Consider the following 12355-nt stretch of genomic DNA (forward strand, 5'->3'; position numbering starts at 1 on the left):
GAAGTAGTTCAGTATGATACGTTGTTCACTTTAGGATTTTATACACCATATTTATAAGTGATTTTCATTCATGCAACAAGTAGTGGTGCATCCTTTCGACTGAGATACCATGTGCAGGCTTGTATTTTCAGAGAGTGAGTAGCATAATAAGTACTTAGACATTCCTACTGTGATCTTTGCAATAATTTTAATTAGAATTTATATAGAGAATCTCCCTATGTTGATATGCTCATATTTTCGAAATTCGTATTTATATTATTATTTGATCAAATTAGTAATGATAAAAAATTATATCTCGAGCAGTAGATTAGGATATGATGTCTTATGATGATGGAAGAAATAGATCAACCATACATCTAGTTGTTTAAAGAATCTGCTCGATATTAGTTTAATTTTGATATTCTCATCATTTGTTGGGGGAATCTCTTTGATCATCTAAGGCCAAGTATAGAGGCAACCAAAACTTGCATGTTGGCTCAACTTGTCAGTGGGTAATCCATGGCTGAAGACCGCAGTTGGATGTACAAAAGGGTGGTAAATGGATACATCTCAGATGAATATCTGCAGGGCGTGAAAAGGTTTATGTCACATGCTCAGTCAAGTTTAGAAGGTCAAGCTGAAAAGAGGATCCGATGCCCTTGTACAAAATGTAATAATGGACAACTGCATGACAGGCGTGTAGTCCAAATGCACCTGTGCAACAAAGGTTTCACTGAGAATTATCATGTATGGAATAGACATGGTGAGCATGAAGCGACTGATGGTGAGACCCCTGAAGTTGGCACAGACAATGAAACAGATGGAGGTGGTAATACCTATGGAGATTTTGATCATATGGATGAGATGGTGTTGGATGCTGCTGGGCCTAATTTTGACCAAAACATGCAAGAGCCACCAAATGCTGAGGCATCATCATTTTTTCATATGTTAGAAGCAGCAGACAAACCACTTTGGGAGAATTGTCAGAAACACACTCAATTGTCAGCTGTAACTCGTTTGTTATCGGTAAAATCTGAACACAATGTATCTGTTTCTTGCTTTGATGGGTTTATCAAGGCATTCAACGAAATGCTACCTCAAGGTGCAAATCTACTGGGAAGTTTTTACAAGTGCAAGAAGGTGGTTGAGGCTTTAGGCATGCCTGTCCAAAAGATTGATGTATGTAAGAATGATTGTATGTTATACTACAAGGAGCACTCTAACAGAAGGAAATGCATCACTTGTAATGAGCCTCGATATGCTGAAGGGGATGCATTGCCTGAGAATAAGAAGGGAACACCACAGAAGGTTCTCCGCTACCCCCCTATCATTCCACGGCTGCAAAGACTGTACATGTCAGAAAGCACTGCAAAACACATGACATACCACAAGGAGGGACTTGAATCAGAGAAACGTAACAATGAAAAAAAAAAGAAAAAGTTAGCTCATCCAACCGACACCGAAGCATGGAAGGAAGTTGATAAAAAATACCCCGATTTTGCAAAGGATCCAAGAAATGTGCGCCTAGGATTGTCGACCGATGGGTTTACACCTTTCAATCACACAAAGATCCAGCTACTCTTGTTGGCCCGTTTTCATTGTTCCATATAATCTGCCCCCAGCATTATGCATGAAGCAACAAAATATTTTTCTGAACATGGTTATACCAGGTCCAAAGCACCCTGGAAAAAACATAGATGTGTTCTTCCGTCCATTGATAGATGAACTTCTACAACTTTGGACAGAGGGGGTTTGGACATATGACCGCTCTAGGAATCAAAACTTTTTAATGAAAGCTGCTCTCATTGGTACTGTAAGTGATTTTCCAGCATATGGGATGTTGGCTGGCTGGAGCACACATGGAAAATTGGCATGCCCAATTTGCATGGAGGATATAAAGTCATTTAGGCTTGAAGCTGGAGGTAAGCCATGTTGGTTTGATTGCCAGAGACGCTTCCTACCAAAGAGGCACCCTTTTCGACGTGAAAAAAAGAAATTCACAAAGGATAGAGAAGAGAAAGATGGCCCACCAACTTATCGCTCGTCATTGGATGTGTACAAGCGGGTCAAGTCTTTTCCTCAAATCACATTTGGTACCAAGGTAGGAAACCAAGAGATTGAAGGATTCAAGGAGACACATAATTGGGTGAAGAGATCTATATTTTGGGAGTTGCCTTATTGGCCTGATCTGCTTATACGACACAACCTTGATGTGATGCACATTGAAAAAAATGTGTTCGACAATGGTATGTGAATGAACCTATTGAATGCTTCAACACATGCACAAGTGCTAACATTCAAGAGAAAATGTCAAGTCACAAATTGTATGAGTCCTTGGCATATAAGTTCTTGAGTTATAGATCCAGTTTTGTTTGATCAAATCGAAAGGTCTCATTATTCATAAGTTTTGGAATCATTTATAATGAAGTTTATTTTGAAAGTGGAAGTTGACATACATTCTTGTATCCCTTTTTGTAAGTCTAAAGTACATCATGTTATTCTGCTACAGGATGGATTCAATACACATGAAGACCAACGACCACAATCTGAAAGATCTCAGGAGAATGATGATCCTTGGGATTTCTAGGATGTGCTATCAATCTGGAGCATCATAGTGATGTGATGATCAAGAAACCCGAGATATATGTATTATATAGTTACTAGATTAGCCAGTATGGACCTATTTACCATGTTAAATTATCATTTCTTCTCTTGTGTAATCCATCAATGACCAAAGTGTGTTGACATGGCCAAGGAAAAAAAAATGCTAAAAGTGAGATTATTTATTGGTTAAATGATTGTTTACATACACTGTGCCTACATGATACGTGAAGCTGAATCCTAGTGCGTGCTAAATAAAAGTAGATTAAAATATTCAGTTACCCATAATTAAATAATATGGAATATGGAACCTCGATAAATTAATAATAAAAATAATAAATAAATGCATTCCCAGTCCTTCCTATAGGAAATATGATTAATATTTAATTAATTAGTCAAATGAATCTGTTTACGTACAGGGGTCCTTGAGAATAGTAGCATTCTATGTGGCAACCGAGACAATTCATCACCAAGAACAACCCTTGCAATTATGTCCTTGCAGAACTTGTCCCCAACGAGATCGTTGTAGATAGTAGCATCTGCTACGCTATTAACTCCAAGGCAGCAATTGCAAGAGTACCCCTTTGCTATTAGCATCCCCAAGGATTTTCCTAACACCCCCAACGCATACATTTTCTTGGGAATTCTTACGTTTGTTGTAGTGGCATGACCCGAATTAAAAAGTTTCAATTGACATGAGTTAGTACGGAAAATTACTAAAATGCACTTACAACAAAAACTTAGGAGAGGTGGACCGAAGCGCAGGTCTTACAATAATACATCTCTAGCACCTGTATATCCGTCGCTTCGGACCTATCAGGGTTGCTGAGCTAAGTCTATGAATTATGACAAGGTTTGATTATCATGAATAAGTGCAGTGCATAATTACTTCTACGCCATGATGTACTTATATTTTTGTTAATTCTTTGATAAAACCATGTTGGCTTATTTTGCTGCTATATTTAGTCCGTTGATTGCAACAACACTATAGGAGTTGACTATTCAGGCTGTCAAAAAAGCTCCAGATCGTGAGCTGTCAAGATTGCATCATAGTTTAGATCACCTCGAGATCATTGGCGAAAATGACTCCACTACGAGCATCTTTTGCAGCTTGATTGAAAAATCAAAAGCTATTTTCTTAGGGACTTCCTCAACTGTGGTCTCATGCACCCACAAACTAGAGATTAATTAGAAATTAATCAATCAAAGTGCTTTCCATGCTAATAATTTGCCAGTAGAATAAGAGAAATTGTAGAGAAGAAGCACTTCTGTTTTGCAATCTTGACATGCCAAAAAAATCTAATTTTAAATAATGAATTTTTGGATGACAGCTTAATTCGGTTAGCGGTCTGCGAAGAGTGTCGAGCATCTCGTCATACATAATCTTGTGTTCGGCCCTCCACTCATCGAGGTAGGCCTTGAGCTCGGGAGTCATGGTGAGATATGGGATGGGAAAAAATGGGGAAAATTGGAGAAGGGGATGACTGCCTCATGTTAACAGCCAATTGCTCAATTCACTTAAATCAGTCATAGATATAGGAATTCACTAGCTACATAGAGGAACATCGATTTTTTAAACAATAATATGTTTTTTAATACTTGTTTCGCTGAGTGGATCCTATTTTTGTAATTTCTCCAAAACAAGTATTATTTCTGAAATTTAATAAAAAAATATATTATTTTAAAAAAATCACCAGAGGAACAAGCATGAAAGGAGATGGGGAATCAGAGCCGAGGTGGGAGAAGAAGCCGTTGTTGTTTTGGTCCTGATCCTTCTGGCTGTTCGTTGCATCTCTTTGTGCAGTTGTAATTGTCGATGCGCAGCTGGCAGGGAGCTGGGCCAAGCCATTCATGGTGAGCCCATGTCTCCGACGAGAGGATGGCAATGCAAGGTTCCTAACACACCTCCGTAATTTTACCCCGGAACCTTCAGGCTTCAGTGTCACAACAATGCACATACAAGCCATAATTAATTTAGAAGCCCTACTGCACAGTCAACTGCCGTCAGATCTTTCACTGTAATCTGCGTTTTTTTAAAATGCATTTTCTTATATATTTCCCTAGAATGATTCCCTTGCCACTGGATGCCCTTGTACTACAAAAACTTAAAGAACTGTGTCATCTTTCGTATTTGGCAAGATCATTGGATTGCCAGGAAATGGAACCTGCGGCCTATGACGATTCATTCGAGTTGCAGGACAGATCGAAGCAACAACAGGTCAGCCGAATGAAGATCTCGAGACTTTCTTTCCTTTTGATATAGCTGCAGTTCTCTGTTTTACGTACCATGGCCTAGAGGAGATGGAATGAAGAGAAGACGGCCATATAAACTGTCAGTCATCAAATCTTCCTACCGTAAACTGATGCGCTTAACAGTTCTAATTGGTAATCTGATGGCAGCAACAAGCACAAGACATAGCCAACCGACTGCGTCCTCTTCATCCCTCCATTCTCCTGCCTCTCTACAAATACGAGCCCATGGTCAAAAGCCGTGTGCGGTATGGGCATGATCACATATCATAATCTTCGTTGTTCCATTTACACCGGTACTAGGACCATGCCGGCCATCGTCTTTATCATTTCACGTAGTTCTGAAGACGGTACCGCGCTGCATGTTGGCGTCTATGATGGCGTTGCCATTGACATGGTTGTGAAGATGGTGGCCCGCTGCACGCTAGTGTCCCTGATGTGGTTGCCTTTGTCACCTTCATTCTGGCAAGAGGGTTCAGTTTGATGACAAACTAACGGTTCAATCTAAAACTAATTTTAGTTAAAACTAAACTTGGCAATTCTATTTTATGAGCCGTTGTTAGGATATTTTTTGGACTCGTGGCTTGTAGAAACCGTCTCTATCATGATATCAATATAGATATTCACGTCGAGAATATGCGGAGTCATCTTGGGGCATATGGACCAAAGTTTCTCAAGAAACAAGTTAGCCGACTTGTCTGAAAGTAACCTACCATTAGCAAATAGCATAATAAAGTACAGACACACAATATACATATACATATAATTGGTGTGAATAATTATGTAGATGATGATTTTTTTTCATCTTTTCACGCTTTCTTAAAATTAAACCAAATTGGTTGAGCGATATGTCGCAAACCCAAATTACAGAAATCATATAATGCAGCAAAATAGAATCACAATTTTTGTGTATTTATAATAATATATCAGCTGTATGATTGAAACTTAAATTTTGTATTCTAACATTTTTTTAAAATATTTGTATTACTAGCACTGTAATAAGATTAATTCCATAAAAAGTTGATTTTGTTGCAATTTTTTGTAATAAAGTAAAGGTATTCAGTATAAATAGTAGAAGATTATCAGGAGAATTTCATGAGTTTGATTTCTAGAAATAGTGGTACCAACCGTTTAATTTTGGATGACCATTTTTTCTAGCAATCACAAATAAAGACACAATCAGTGCATGCCAAGATTGCTTTACATTGATGTTTTGTAAGGGAATGTTGATACTTTAGTACTTAAGTGTGGTGAAATGTTATAATTACGGGTGATGTAAGCATTTAGCTGTTAAATATCACATATACTTTTCTTCAAGAAACATTGTCATTACTGCCATTAGTTGTTGAAGTTGTGGACACTTTTTACTCGAGAGGATCATCAAGATGTAGAAAATCGAATTACGGGTCACTATCTAAAAAAACACTTGTGAAGATTCTCTATGTCTCTATATGTATGCAAGGTCACTAATCATGATTATCTAAGGAAACAAATCATAATTATCTATGTGAATGGTTTAGCAACTTACTAAGTCAGTATATAAGGAAACTAATCATCCAAATTTGCTTGCCAATATTTATCTTTCTGTGAAACCCCATGTAACTACGGAAACAAATCACCCAAATTTGATGGTACCAGATAATTCTATTTTTAGTAGAGCAGCTAACTTCGTATTTGACGGGAGTAGCTAATTTGACGGCACCGCTCCTTCTTCAGCGAGGAATTGCCGGTCAAAATGTTTCGAGTCACTCCGTGAGTGGGCTGCAAACTGATGAGCTTTCGTGGACCTGATCGAGGCCACTTAAGCCCAACTATGAACTAAGCCTGGGACTAGATCAGCAATTATGATGGGCCTATTTGGTATTGTAGACGGGTCCACCTAAAACCATGACGTTATGGATTAGATGGAGCGACCCGGACGTTTGGAACATGGGGACGCGCGAGGATGACATCGAGACCAATGATTCACTCTTTGAGATCTGAATTTAATATAGCGCTCACTTAATACGAAAGAGTTACAAATTCTATACGTGCAAAATACAAACGGCAATTAATAGGAGATGTTTAATGCACTGACACCTTTGCCTGCGTTGCTGAACAACCTGATTGCTACATTAATTGGGGGCAGTGAGATTACATGTTAATGATGCATTAATTTCTCGTTGCATGCATCCACTTTCCCCCTGCTGCGGTTACATGAATCAGTATAAAACTCAAGGAATTTCAGATTTTTTTTCTTCGAGGAATTCTTAAGAAATAATATGCTAATTACTCTGCTGGGAACAAATTCGATTTGTACATTAAAATATATTTTCTGAAAATGAGCCATTTTTACACGTTCTTAAAAACTTATCGAGTTAATTTTATAATTAGAAAATGAGCCATTTTTTGGCATCGAACATAGGCGTACATAACTTTTACATGCCTAAACAAAAGTGGTTAGGGAAATTAAAGTGAGTGACTAGTAGTAGGAGTAGTACTCATTAGAGAGTACTCCCCCTCATGAAATTTAATGGCTGTGACCAGAGGGTCAGGTGGCTAGTAGCACTGGAGTAGCTCGCTAGCCCCAGCAACCCGGGTTCGAGTCTCGAGCCCGCGGTTGTTTCTCGCAGCTCCCTCCTTCTATAAAAATATGCCTTGGGTGCTAGAGCCCATAGGTCTCGTTTTTTTTCGAAATTTAATGGCTGGGCATTAAATGGTGATATTTAGACCGGGATCTTTATTGTTTGGAAAAACACTAAACAGTGGTTCTAATCGATGTTAATTGAAGCTTGAAAATTGTATTGTTCTAATCATATGGTCTAAAAAAATAAACATCCTTAACAAGAAAATATTCTTACCATTCATGATCATCTTATTGTTTGATAAGTTTAAACTACAAGCATCAATAAGATGAAGCACATGCATAAAAAATGCATTATTATGTTCATACTTAAGAAAAAATATTTGCTTACCAAAAAATAGTCCTTACTGTTCATGACCAAATTATTTTCGATAAGATCTGAATTAGAGGCATCAATTTAATTAAGCATCAACTTTTGCTGGGCAGGTTGTCCTCTGAAGTTAATGGGGCATGTCGGGTGTCAGCTTGTCTGCCAGCATTAATTTCTGAACTTATGGAATACAGCAATACAAGGTTAGCTAATGTCTGATACTTAATTAAAATACATGTGATGCTAGACACGTGGTGGTCTTTAATTGGATGTGTTTTCATCCTCGGGAGGACCCGGGTTCCGTTTGGTGTTTCCGTTAGATGGAGCAGCTAAAAGCGAGCAAAGAAATAGGACGGCCATCTTGCTCCGCCTAACTCCACGGCAGTGGTGGGAGGTGCTATACACCACCCTGATCGGTGCGAACCAGGTGCCGCACCCTCCAGGGTGGGTGTTGGGCCAGCCCAGTCCGTCATTTTTTTTTTCATTTTTCGGTTTTTGTTCTTTTTTGTTGCTTCTTTTTTCTTTCTTTTTTGCGTTTTTTAAAATTCAAAATTTAATCTGATTTTTTATGGAAAACTAATTTTTTTAAAATCTAAAACTTTTGAAATTTGAACGCTTTTTAATTTCTATATTTTTTCAAAATCTAAAACTTTTAAAATTTAAAATTATTTTCTCCTCGATCTTTTATTTTTTATATGAACAATTTTCAATTTGAACAATTTTAGAATTTGAATAAATTTTATATTTGAACAATTTTTGAATTTGAACAGTTTTTATATTTAAACAATTTTCGAATATCAATAATTCTCAAATTTGAACCAAAATAAAAATATAAATAAAAAATAAAAGAAAATAGAATAGAAAACAGAAAAACAAATAAAACAAAAAATAGAAAAGAGAAAACAAAAAAGCTAAATGGGCCAGGCCCATTACCCGACCAGGGTGTGCCGTGTGACCTGATCGGTATATAGGACTGGCCGCGGTGAGAGAATCTCCACTCGTCTCCCCGACGAGGCCCCCGAGCGACGTTTTTCCCATCCGGACGGCGAAATTCGGCCCAGTCGCGCCCCCGGTTCCTCGATTTCGTCCGGGTTTGGCCCTTCATTCATCCGGCTGTTGGAGATATGCCCAAGAGGCAATAATAAAGTAGTTATTATATATCTTTATGTTTATGATAAATGTTTATATACCATGCTATAATTGTATTAACCGAAACATTGATACATGTGTGTTATGTAAACAACAAGGAGTCCCTAGTAAGCCTCTTGTATAACTAGCTTGTTGATTAATTGATGATCATAGTTTCATGATCATGAACATTGGATGTTATTAATAACAAGGTTATGTCATTATGTGAATGATGTAATGGACACACCCAATTAAGCGTAGCATAAGATCACGTCATTAAGTTTATTTGCTATAAGCTTTCGATACATAGTTACCTAGTCCTTTCGACCGTGAGATCATATAAATCACTTTTGCCGGAAGGGTACTTTGATTACATCAAACGCCACTGCGTAAATGGGTGGTTATAAAGGTGGGATTAGCTATTCGGAAAGTATGAGTTGAGGCATATGGATTAACAGTGGGATTTGTCCATCCCGATGACGGATAGATGTACTCTGGGCCCTCTCGGTGGAATGTCGTCTAATTAGCTTGCAAGCATATGAATGGTTCATAAGAGACAACATACCACGGTACGAGTAAAGAGTACCTGTCAGGAGACGAGGTTGAACGAGGTATATAGATACCGATGATCAAACCTCGGACAAGTAAAATATCGCGTGACAAAGGGAATCGGTATCGTATGTAAATGGTTCATTCGATCACTAAGTCATCGTTGAATATGTGGGAGCCATTATGGATCTCCAGATCCCGCTATTGGTTATTGATCGAAGAGAAGTCTCAACCATGTCTTCATAGTTTGCGAACCGTAGGGTGACACACTTAAGGTTTGATGCCGTTTAAGTAGATATGGAATATGGAATGGAGTTCGAAGTTTTGTTCGGAGTCTCGGATGGGATCCAGGACATCACGAGGAGTTCAGGAATGGTCCGGAGAATAAGATTCATATATAGGAAGTCATTTTATAAGTTTGAAAATGATCCGGTGCATTTATGGAAGGTTCTAGAAAAGTCCGGATGAAATCACTATGGAAGGCGGAGTCCCGGAGGGACTCCACTAGCATGGCCGGCCAACCCTAAGGGGGAGGAGTCCCAGGTGGACTCCACCTAAGGTGCCCCCCCCCCCAAGGAAAGGGTGGGAGTCCCACCTTGAGTAGGAGTCCCACCTTGGGTAGGTTTCCCACCTATGGCAAGTTTTGAGTTGGGGTCTTATTCGAAGACTTGGAGTCCAACTCTTGGGGGCTTCCACCTATATAATGAGGAGCAAGGGGAGGGGGCCGGTGATACGTCTCCGACGTATCGATAATTTCTTATGTTCCATGCTACATTATTGATGATATCTACATGTTTTATACACATTATATGTCGTATTTATGCATTTTCCAGCACTAACCTATTAACAAGATGCCGAAGAGCCGCTTGTCGTTTTCTACCGTTTTTGGTTTCGAAATCCTACAAAGGAAATATTCTCGGAATTGGACGAAATCAACGCCCAGTGGTCCTATTTTGCCACGAAGCTTCCGAAGACCGAAAGGGAAACGAAGTGAGGCGACGAGGCGGCGACACGCCGGGCGGCGCGGCCCACCTCCCGGCCACGCGGCCCCGTTGTGTGGGCCCCTCGCGTCGCCTCTTGACCTACCCTTCCGCCTACTTAAAGCCTCCGTCGCGAAACCCCCGCACCGAGAGCCACGATACGGAAAACCCATCGAGACGCCGCCGCCGCCAATCCCATCTCGGGGGATTCTGGAGATCACCTCCGGCACCCCGCCGGAGAGGGGAATCATCTCCCGCAGGACTCTTCACCGCCATGATTGCCTCCGGAGTGATGAGTGAGTAGTTCACCCCCGGACTATGGGTCCATAGCAGTAGCTAGATGGTTGTCTTCTCCTCATGTGCTTCATTGTTGGATCTTGTGAGCTGCCTAACATGATCAAGATCATCTATCTGTAATACTATATGTTGTGTTTGTCGGGATCCGATGGATAGAGAATACTATGTTATGGTGATTATCAATCTATTACCTATGTGTTGTCGTTAGCCGTTTGGGAGGGTCCAAACCCTAATTTTCTACGACAATTCTGGTCATAAAGGTCATATTTTCCTTACTTGAATTGGTCATAGAGAGAACAATACGGTCCATGACCTTAGTTCTAGCCGATTACGACTAATTTAAATTGTCATGACTGCTAATTCCCAGCATCAAGATTTTTACCATCTCAAGATGCACACATGTGCACAATATAGAGTTATTTGAACAAACTATGCAGACTGTCATATAGAGGAGAGGGACTTCAGGATGGGCAAAGTGTTGGAACAAGCTTCGTTGCTGGATGGCAATTCAAAAGCACGCAACACATTCCACCTTAAGCCCAACTACATTTTTTTTTTGGCAAGAATTGGTGTTGCTTCGGCGCGGTAACGAATTGTGTCTTTCTACTTGCAATTGACCCTGAAAAGTTGTGGTGTTTTATATCTTAGAGGATGAACCACACTTTCATTCATAAGCGGTTTTTTATGATCTCTAAATATGAATTTTGTTTTGTAAATGTCACCTGTAAAACATATAGAAGCAAACATAGATATTTCACAAATATTTATGACACTATTATTTTGTACAAAAAATATTCTATGGCAAAAGATTTAGTTTTTACATATAATTCATCTCAAATTAGGCAAAGTTGTTATTGCAAAAAGTTTACCACTAGTACTATTCTTGTAGACAATAAACTACCGTTCTGAACAAACTCCATGGCAGCGCGGGGTGTCTGCGCGCGCGACTGAGATCCGGTGCCCCGACTGAGGCAGGGCACGGATGAACAGTACCGTGCCCTGCTGCCTTGGCCGTTGGATCGAAAATGAATAGACCAGATTTTGCACCGTAGCACGCACCGTGGATGTCACCGTAGTAGGTACTGTGGACGATGCACTGTAGCAAATATACTGTAGCATACGCACTGTAGATGTCCCCTGTAGCATGCGCCTGTTCACGTTCATCCAGCCATCGGTTCTCGATCCAACGGCCAGAAAAGGCAGTAGGGCACGATACTGTTCATCCGTGCCCTGCCTCAGTCGGGGCACCGGATCTCTGCGCGCGTATCGAATTTCCAGTTCCAAGCGCGGTTCATTTTACCCATCCCAAGACACAACACAACCCTATCCGCCGCCACGACCCACCCGGCCCTCGTTCACCCAAGCTTTTGGGCCGGCGCTCCCGAGCTCGCCCTTCCTTCACCCCTACCACCACTCAGCGAGCGGAATGCTACTACTCTTGCCTCCTCGACCACGCTCTCTCCCGCTCTACGTTTACTAGATTTAGATGTGCGCCTTGGCGCACGACCCCGTGGAGCTCGTGTCAATGTTAATTTTTATAAGAACGATAAAAATAATTGTCAATAGAATAATACATCCGTTGCGCTTTACAAAATGATGTTGCTAGGTTGAAACTTGGATAAAGCACATACAACTACA

This window comes from Lolium rigidum, chromosome 5 (genome assembly GCF_022539505.1).
Source record: "Lolium rigidum isolate FL_2022 chromosome 5, APGP_CSIRO_Lrig_0.1, whole genome shotgun sequence".
Taxonomy (NCBI): Eukaryota; Viridiplantae; Streptophyta; class Magnoliopsida; order Poales; family Poaceae; genus Lolium; species Lolium rigidum.